This window comes from Rutidosis leptorrhynchoides, chromosome 3, assembly GCF_046630445.1.
Source record: "Rutidosis leptorrhynchoides isolate AG116_Rl617_1_P2 chromosome 3, CSIRO_AGI_Rlap_v1, whole genome shotgun sequence".
In the NCBI taxonomy this organism is placed as follows: domain Eukaryota; kingdom Viridiplantae; phylum Streptophyta; class Magnoliopsida; order Asterales; family Asteraceae; genus Rutidosis; species Rutidosis leptorrhynchoides.
Window position 1 is genome coordinate 454,858,034 of NC_092335.1, and position 10,187 is coordinate 454,868,220.

The following is a 10,187-nucleotide window of genomic DNA, read 5'->3' on the forward strand; positions in this document are numbered from 1 at the left end:
CGTTCAGTCCCTGATCAGCTTCAGAATTTGCACAGCCAATCCCAAAGTTTTAACATACAACCCCTCTAATTAACGAAACTTTTCAACAGCAGTCCTTTTCCGTTAAAAATTTGACGAACCTCCTTCTTCTTCGTTAAATTATGCTGAAAAATTTTTAACATATGAATCCGTACGGTTGCACAATACGGATGCTTGCAACCATACGGTTAGGCTCTTAATCCGTACGGATTGAATGTATATCCGTATGGTTACGTTCTTGGGTGTTTTTGGGTGATTTCGGTGGTGGTTCGCGGTGGTTCAAGGCGGCTCTAATGGAAAACCACTCAAATCACCACCAAAATGGATGAAATTTTGCATGGAGTATCCTTAGAACCCGTCAAACACATCTCCATTAACATTTTTCCGAATAACAATCACAAATTCACAAACAAATTCGTTTTTATATTAAATTTTATCCTACAAAAAAATGTCTCAAAAACGCATCAAACGATCAAATTAATTCATATAAATTTGCAGGTAGTATCACTAAATGATTTATAAGCTTTCTGTACTTTTAGATTTTTCCAATTCATTGTAGATCATTAAAATGCCAAAAAGTCAAAGAAAGTCAAATACGAGATCTAGATCAATTTTTGAGCAAATTCAACACGAAATAAACCTATGGATCGACGAGCCTTAGCTCTTTTGCTCTGATACCACTGTTAGTGCATGATTTGAGCTTCGATTTCGTGCTTACAAGTTATGTAATTAAGAAATAGGAGCAGTAATGATAAATGATTATGATAAAGTGATAACAAAACCCAGATTTAGATTTAATATCAAATAAGCATATTATATTAAATTGTTTCTTGATTACAATAGATCTTGGTGGAAATCAATAAGAAAATTCGCGGGGCTGGGCTTTAGAATTTTAACGTGGATGGATTGTAATTTCATCTTTGGTTGTTTTTTTGGTTGTGTGTTTTGTTTTGGTTTGTTTTGATGGTCTTCAGTTGTTTTTGTTCCGTTGGTTAATCTTAGGTCAATTGTGGTTTTCTTGTTTGGTCTTGTCATTAGGTTGTGGCCCTTTTGTTTTAGGGTTATTCGTAGATTCTTCTATGTTGGCCTACTGATTGTATTGTTTTTGTTGTGTTATAAAAATAAAAAAATAAAAAAAATTCACCAAAAAAAATGATGAAAATAATTGTTTAGAGTCTATCTCAACTGTGATTGTTTCTGTAACACCTCAACTCGGCATGAAATTGGAACGTTATAATAATCTCCAAATATTTGAAATTTCTAATTAGTTTTGTAATACATATCATTAAAGGAGTCTCAAAATAACTATAATTGTCGTTACAAAAATAATCTCTAAACCATAATCTTCAAGGTCTTCTAAGTCACACTCTCAGTCCCCATCAACCCTGGTTACCTGCCGTAGAAGAAAGAAAAAAAACTACGGCTGAGCCAATTGCCCAGTGAACGAATAATATATTGAAGTAAAAGTATTTTCATCTTTAAACCCATATAGTTGTGACACAAAAATATATTTTCAAATATGACCTTAAAATTCGTATTTTCATATCAATCAAAACCAAATCGTATAAAGCCGACAAATCCATAATTTCAAAAGTATCATATCGAGCTCCTACAGAACGCATACGTTTGCATGCCAAATCACAATGACCCACATACAACCACCAGACAATTTTGTACATAGGACCTGCAGATCCAGATGTACCCTACAAATGTGCACCCTACAATGTGAAATGGTGTGCAGGCACGACACAACCACTCACCCTACCGAATCCTACAAATCCATCAATTTCACAATGTCACATCCCCAGTGCCCCCAAAAGATGTGAGTAATAGCTCGAAACAACACAAATCAAGATCATATCATAACAAACAAAAAGTAGTTTCATAAAGCATCAGTGGTACAATAAGTCATAAACAAAATGAATTGCCTTGAAGTATAAATAAGGCTCAAAAGTATATAAACACAACACACAAATTCATATACGATACGCAGAATGAATCAATAGGAATTAAAATGATGTTTGATTGATTTAAAAATAAGAATCTGTACCTTAAATTATAAGAATTTGATCAATCACTTCTTATCAATTGATATCCTATTATCAATTTATTAGAACAGACGACTTGACGAGAGCTTCCAGTATACTGAGTATGTCATTAGGTGTGTTTCATTGCTATAGTTTGTTGTTTATATAAAGATTTATTTATTTAAATATAATATGTGAAAAGAAATATACATCCGAAAATTAAGGCAAAAAGCAAGAATTGTGATCTGTCACTTTTTAATACATACCTGCACCTACATTAAAATAATACTCCCTATAGTTTTATTTTATTTTTACATCCAAATGAACCCACTCACTAGCTCACCAAAATAATAAACATACTCTTTTTATAATTAATTAATATATCTATATCTTTTAGGTTTATTCACATATCCATCATTTACATACTTTCGGTCCTTTTTTTAATAAAAAATTTAAAGACTACAAATGATTAAGAGTTGGTAAGCTAAACACTTACTATCCACCTATTTGTTTTATATATAATATACATTTAAAAATACGAATATTACAACTCTACCCCTCTTAAAAAAAATTCGTCCTCGAAATTAAACATTCAAACATACATACGAATCACATTTTACTCAAATAACTTACATTTATTTTATCAAATATATATATATATATATATATATATATATATATATATATATATATATATATATATATATATATATATATATATATATATATATATATATATATATTTCTTTTTTTTACTTAAAAGCAAGATTCAAACAATCTTAATAATTTGTTGACAAATATATGTTTGAACACACATCACACACTTTAAATCATTGAAATGAAAACGCTCGAATGAAATACTTCTTTTTGTAGCCATCTAATCAGTTCTTAGAGCAAATACTCTTCCATTTGTCGTCTTTTACACATCGCCTTCTTTATCATTTTTTGGAGCTTCTTTGCAGTGTTTAGCTAGATGTCCTAATTTACCACAAATGAAACACGCGCCACTAGCTCTGTAACAAGCACTTCCACGATGATGTTTCCCACAATCATTGCATAGTTTAGTAGTATTTTGATCTCGTTGAGCACCTTCCGCCTTATCATTGTGAATAGAGTGAACTCCATCATTATTCCAGTTATGACTTGATTTAGTTGATCCATCTCTACTTTTCTTTTTGTTTATTTCCACTCTTGAAGCTTCATAGTCTAACTCCTCCATCTCAATATTCTTAGCAGCATTTACAGCTTATGCCACATTCGTGAACTGTCCATTAATTTTGTGAGAACAGACTCGATACTTCACCGCCCACTTAAACTTTTCAGCCTGCTCTGCTGGTGTTCCGGCTGCAGCGCCTATAAAACTTGCAAGTCTAACAAATCTAGCCATAAAGTCAGTAGCAGATTCGTCCTCACGCTGGCGAATGTTATCATACTCTCTAACGTACGCCTCCCTATCAGCTCTAGAAAAATATTGTTGATAAAACTATTCTAAAAAATTATTCCATGAAAGTGCATTTACAAATACATCACCTCCTTTAGCTTGCTTTATTGCTTTCCATCATATTCCCGCATCACCCTCCAACTTATAAGTAGCCAATTTCACCTTGTGGTTGTCAACACATCCTAAAACCTCAAAAAGTTTCTCCATGTGAGCAATCCAATTTTCTGCATCAATCGGAGTTGGGGCTGAGCTAAAGGTTTGGGGTTTCTGTTTCTGAAATCTCTCCAACCATACATGTAGTGACCCGAGCTTTTCCATGATTATATATTAAATGAAAATTATATTTACATGATTAAATGTTTCCTACATGTTAAGCAATCAAACTTGTTAAGACTTGATTATTTGAAATGAGTTTCATGTAGACAATTGACCACCCGAGTTGACCGGCGATTCACGAACGTTAAAACTTGTGAAAACTATATGATGATATATATATATATATATATATATATGGATATATATATATAGTTAACATGATATTATGATAAGTAAGTATCTCACTAGGTATATTAACAATGAGTTATATACATAAAAAATGAGATTACTAAGTTAAGAAACTCGAAACGATATATCTAACGATTATCGTTATAACAACGCCTTACTAAATACAAGACTACTTACTTAAGGATTTCGAAACGAGATATATATGTAACGATTATCGTTGTAATAGTATTTTAACATATATATATATATATATATATATATATATATATATATATATATATATATATATATATATATATATATATATGATGTTAAGATATATTCATACACCATGTTATCATGTTAACATAACAATTTAACATCTCATTTAAGTATAATAACAATGAATTAATTACATTTAACAAGATCGTTAACTTAAAGGTTTCAAAACAACACTTACATGTAACGACTAACGATGACTTAACGACTCAGTTAAAATGTATATACATGTAGTGTATTAAGATGTATTTGTACACTTCTGAAAGACTTCAAGACACATATCAAAGTACTTCTATTTAACAAAAATGCTTACAATTACATCCTCATTCATTTTCATCAACAATTCTACTCGTATGCACCCGTATTCGTACTTGTACAACACACAGCTTCTAGATATATATACTATTGGTATATACACTTCAATGATCAGCTCCTTAGCAGCCCATGTGAGTCATTAAACATGTGGGAACCATCATTTGGCAACTAGCATGAAATATCTCACAAAATTACAAAAGTATTATAAATCATTCATGAATTATTTACAAGAAAACAAACTTACACATCCTTTATATCTAATCCTTATACCAACGACCAAAAACACATACAAACACTTTCATTCTTCAATTTTCTTCATCTAATTGATCTCTCTCAAGTTCTATCTTCAAGTTCTAAGTTTTCTTCATAAATTCTATAAGTTCTAGTTTCATAAAATCAAGAACACTTTCAAGTTTGCAAGATTACTTCCAAGCTTTCTAATCCATTGATAATGCTAAAAACGAACACATATTTCATAGCATTATCCCTCAAGAAAGACAAGATTTTAGCTGCAATTGTTCTATTTACAAGTGATATTCGTTTAAATAATAAAAGGTGAAGACAAAAGGCAGATTCGACGATTTGAAGACGCAAACGACCAAAAAGCTAAAAAGTACAAAGTACAATCCAAGTGGTTCAATATATTGATGAGAAACGTCTAAAAATTACAAACGTACAAGCCGCAAAACGCAAAGTACAAGATATTAAATTATACGAAAAGGCGTTCAAAAATCCGGAACCGAGACATGAACCAACTTTCAACGCTCGACGCAATGGAGCTAAAAGTACAATTCAACTATGCACAAGAATATAATATAATATTTAAATAATTCATAATAAGAATAATAATAAATAATAAAAAGTTGTTAATTGAGCATAGTTAAGGGGTCATAAGTGAAAATTTTAAATCAACATTTGCCTATAAAACGAGACTACGGAGAATGAAGAGACACACCTTTTCCAATCTTTTTTCTCTATATATATAATTTATATTTATAATTTTAATTTTAATTTAAGTTTAATAATAATTGAGTTATTGTAAGAAATGTTTTACGGGTTTTAAAGTCGGAACTCTGTCCGTGTAACGCTACGCGATTATTCACCACTGTAAGCTATGTTCTTCCTTTTTAAATTAATGTCTCGTAACTAAGTTATTATTATGCTTATTTGAGCCGAAGTAATCATGATGTTGGACTAAATATTAAAGATTGGGTTATTGGATTTTGTACCATAATTAGGGTATGGACAAAAGATCGACACTTGTGGACATTGGACCATAGACCATTAATAGATGGGGGGTATTGTCTAATCGAATGACAACTCTTTGGAGTCTATCGAACCTATCTTCAAATTAGTTAATCTAATAATTATTAAATGATTATGCATGTCCTATTTAGTGACGTTTATACGACATCTTTTACAATCATTTAATTAATCAATTGGGTTGGGTAATTTATTATTCATTCTGGCCAAGTGGGTAAATTAATAATCATGGACTAATTAAAACAGGGGTGAATTACATACAAGGGTAATTGATGTAATTGTTAACAAAGTATTAAGACCTTGGATTACACAAAGTCGATAACCTGGTGTAATTATTAACAAAGTATTAAGACCTTGTTACAGTTCGAATCCCCAATTAGTTGGAATATTTGACTTCGGGTATAAGGTTAATTTGACGATCATTTTATAATTATGACCGATGAACTATTATGGGCAAAAACCAGATAGGTATCAAATAAATCCAGGACAAAGGACAATTAACCCAGCATAATAAATTAAAATCAAAACATCAAACATCATGATTACGGAAGTTTAAATAAGCATAATTCTTTTATTGTATTTCTCATCGTACTTTCATTTACTCGCAATTTTATTTATTGTCATTTTAAAATTGTTATTTATTTTACGCACTTTAATTATCGTCATTTATCTGTACACTTAAAATATAAAATCGACAAACCGGTCATTAAACGTTAAATCCCCCCAAAGTTACCTATAATTACTATATCTAGTTTAACTACTTAATTAACTAATTTGACCTAGTAAGACACCCAATAATAGTGTCCACGGATCGACCTCCCGGACTTTACCTTAGCTATATTATTACACGATAGGTATACTTGCCTTTTGTGTTTTAGTTTAATTTAGGTGATTTCCTGTAGTAAATAAATATAAAACTGATAGCCATTTCATACACACCCTCTAGAACACATCAAGTTTTTGGCGCCGCTGCCGGGGACACTTTTTGTGTCTTCACGGGGTATTTAAGTTTTTTTTTTTTTAGTTTTTGATTGATTAAAGATATATTAATTTAAATATAATAATTTAATAATGTAATAATATAATAATATTGAAATAAAATATAATAATATAATAATATTGAAATAAAATATAATAATATAATAATAATTTTGAATCAAATTTGAATCGTAAAGTTTTAAAAAGTCGTATTTATTAAATATTTCAGAGGTATATTATGTAACTTATAATTAATAATTTCTATCATGTCGCTTTCATGTGAATAGTAAATTAATTAATTTCGTTTCATTTACTATTCATTAATAGTAAATGAGTTAAAAAAAGTTTTTTAAAAAAAATAATAAAAAAAAATATTAATTTCGTGAAGAAAAAAAAATTTTAAAAAAATAATAAAAAAAATTATTAATTTCGTGAAAAAAAAGAAAAAAAAAATTTAAAAAAAAAATTTAAAATCCTTAAAAAAGAAATATTAAAATCGTTAAAAAAATAAAAATATAAAAATAAATATAAAAATAAAAAAATTTTTTAAAAAAAAATTTTAAAAATATATATATATATATATATATATATATATATATATATATATATATATATATATATATAAGATTTTGTCTATAAAATTAAAAATATATATATATATATATTTATTTTAAGTTTTATTACCTTTAGATTTTTAGACTCTAGTTACAACTTTTTATATTAAGTTTAGTTTTGCCATAGTTATTTTTATACTTTTAGATTTTTAGGTTTTGCCGTAAAATCCCTTAAGTGCTTTTTCTTTAGACTAAGATTTAGGTGGCTTAAAATTTTGCGACGCCGTGTTAAAATTTTAGTATCATTTTAAGTAATTGCCGTTTTTCGTTTAGAATCCCTTTTAAGTTTCGACGCGCTACTTTCTTATTTTTATTTTTTGACCTTTTATTTTTTCAACGTTTTTCGACGCAATCTTTTCTTTCTTATTTCTCGACGCTCTAGTTTTTAGGACATAGAATTTTCTATTTCTTCTCTAAAATTTCAAACGAAAAATTATTTTAAGCGATTAAATTGATAGACATCCAAATTTTCTGGTTCGTAGTAATAGTTGGATTTGTTAGTGGCGAGTTGTGGGCTTCCAATTTAAAGGGTCCTGGCTACCTGCTGCATCTATTGGCTATTCGAAACGTGGGCAAAATCAGAAAAGTCTATTAATTTGATAACTTATATAATTTTTATTTTTATAACTAATAGGATATTCAGTGAATGCACCGAGCAAAACGTTCACCACATTTCATACGTTCACCACCTGTAACTCGATCAAGGCATCTAGCCAATATTGTTGCCGTTGATTTTTCTTTAGAATCATCATCTAGTCGAACAAGTTCTCCAACTCAAATTTCCGATAATCCATTTTTTGAACCTGACTTCACAACTGAGAATCCGGAGGATATTCAAGGACAATTCCAAGATCCTGAACCACTAATCATTCCTCATGAACCACAAATAGTTAAATCAGAATCTTCTAGTGATTCAGATTCAACAAATTCAATTATGGAAGTAACGGAACCTCAAAGTATGGAAGATCAAATGAGAGCCACACGCACGGGCCAAGGTCACGCCATTAATCAGCCAGATGTTAGAGCATCAGATTTTGAAATCAAAGGACAAATCCTACACATGATCACCAATCAGTGCAAATTTGGTGGTACAACAAAAGAAGATTCAAACGAACATCTTCGAACTTTTAATAGGATTTGTAATCTATTTAAAATCCGAGAAGTTGAGGATGAAACTATTTATCTTATGTTATTCCTATGGACTTTAAAAGGAGAAGCCAAAGATTGGTTAGAATCGTTACCTGAAGGAACGATTGACTAATGGGATATTTTAGTTGAGAAATTTCTTCAAAGATTCTTTCCGGCATCTAAAGTCGCGAGACTTCAAGGAGAAATTGCCACGTTCGTGCAAAAGCTAAATGAAACGTTATATGAGGCATGGACAAGATTCGGAAGGATGTTGAGAGGATGTCCTCAACACGGTTTAGATACTTTTCAAATAGTGCAAATTTTCTATAAAGGCGTCGACATCGCCACACAAAAAGACATCGACATAGCAGCTGGTGGTTCCATTATGAAGAAAACTGCAACCGAAGCTCACAAGATCATTGATAACACAGCATCCCACTCTCATGAGTGGCATCAGGAAAAAGATATTTTTCATTCATCTAAAGCGGCTAGAGCCGATTCTAGCCATAACTTTGATTCTGTTTCCGCAAAAATAGATGCTTTCGAGAGACGAATGAAAAAGATGACTAAAGATATTCACGCAATACGAATCAGTTGTGAGCAATGCGTTCATTACCATTGAACGTAAAATCCTGAGAATTCATCAGAATTCATTAGGTCACCTGAACCAAATCGGGTGTCAACCATAAGAATGGTGGTTGCATAGCATGGTCGAAGACAGGACCTTGTGCCAGACCAGAAAAATTATAGGATGATCTTTACTATTGCTCCTACAAAGGATAGTAATAGCATCCGACACGTTTTAGACCATGAACAAATGCATGTCATTAGACATTGCCTTAACAATTTCTTGTTCATCGCTTTCCTTTACAACTGGACGGTAGTTTACCGAAAGGTAATATACGGGACAAGTAAACTGGACGTGTTGCTTTCCTAATGCAAGGTTAGCAAGTGGGTTGTAGTGACCCGAACTTTTCCATGTTTATATATATTAATTGAGATTGATATTTACATGATTAAATGTTTCCAACATGTTAAGCAATCAAACTTGTTAAGACTTGATTAATTAAAATAGGTTTCATATAGACAATTGACCAACCAAGTTGACTGGTGATTCACGAACGTTAAAACTTGTAAAAACTATATGATGACATATATATGGTTATATATATAGTTAACATTATATTATGATAAGTAAACATATCATTAAGTATATTAATCATATTCAAGTTTGCTAGCTCACTTCCAATCTTGTAAGGTGATCATCCAACCTCAAGAAATCTTTGTTTCTTACAGTAGGTTATCATTCTAATACAAGGTAATAATCATATTCAAACTTTGGTTCAATTTCTATAACTATAACAATCTTATTTCAAGTGATGATCTTACTTGAACTTGTTTTCGTGTCATGATTCTGCTTCAAGAACTTCGAGCCATCCAAGGATCCATTGAAGCTAGATCCATTTTTCTCTTTTCTAGTAGGTTTATCCAAGGAAATTAAGGTAGTAATGATGTTCATAACATCATTCGATTCATACATATAAAGCTATCTTATTCGAAGGTTTAAACTTGTAATCACTAGAACATAGTTTAGTTAATTCTAAACTTGTTCGCAAACAAAAGTTAATCCTTCTAACTTGA

The 10,187-nt window shown here is 30.5% G+C and overlaps 1 non-coding gene across 1 annotated transcript; it reads right to left on the reverse strand.

The window, feature by feature from the left end:
- Positions 1 to 8,736: 8,736 nt before the first annotated feature.
- LOC139903192 (small nucleolar RNA R71) lies at positions 8,737 to 8,843 on the reverse strand. The gene has a single exon (XR_011778033.1). It is a non-coding gene; the product is annotated as a small nucleolar RNA R71 (small nucleolar RNA).
- Positions 8,844 to 10,187: the final 1,344 nt, after the last annotated feature.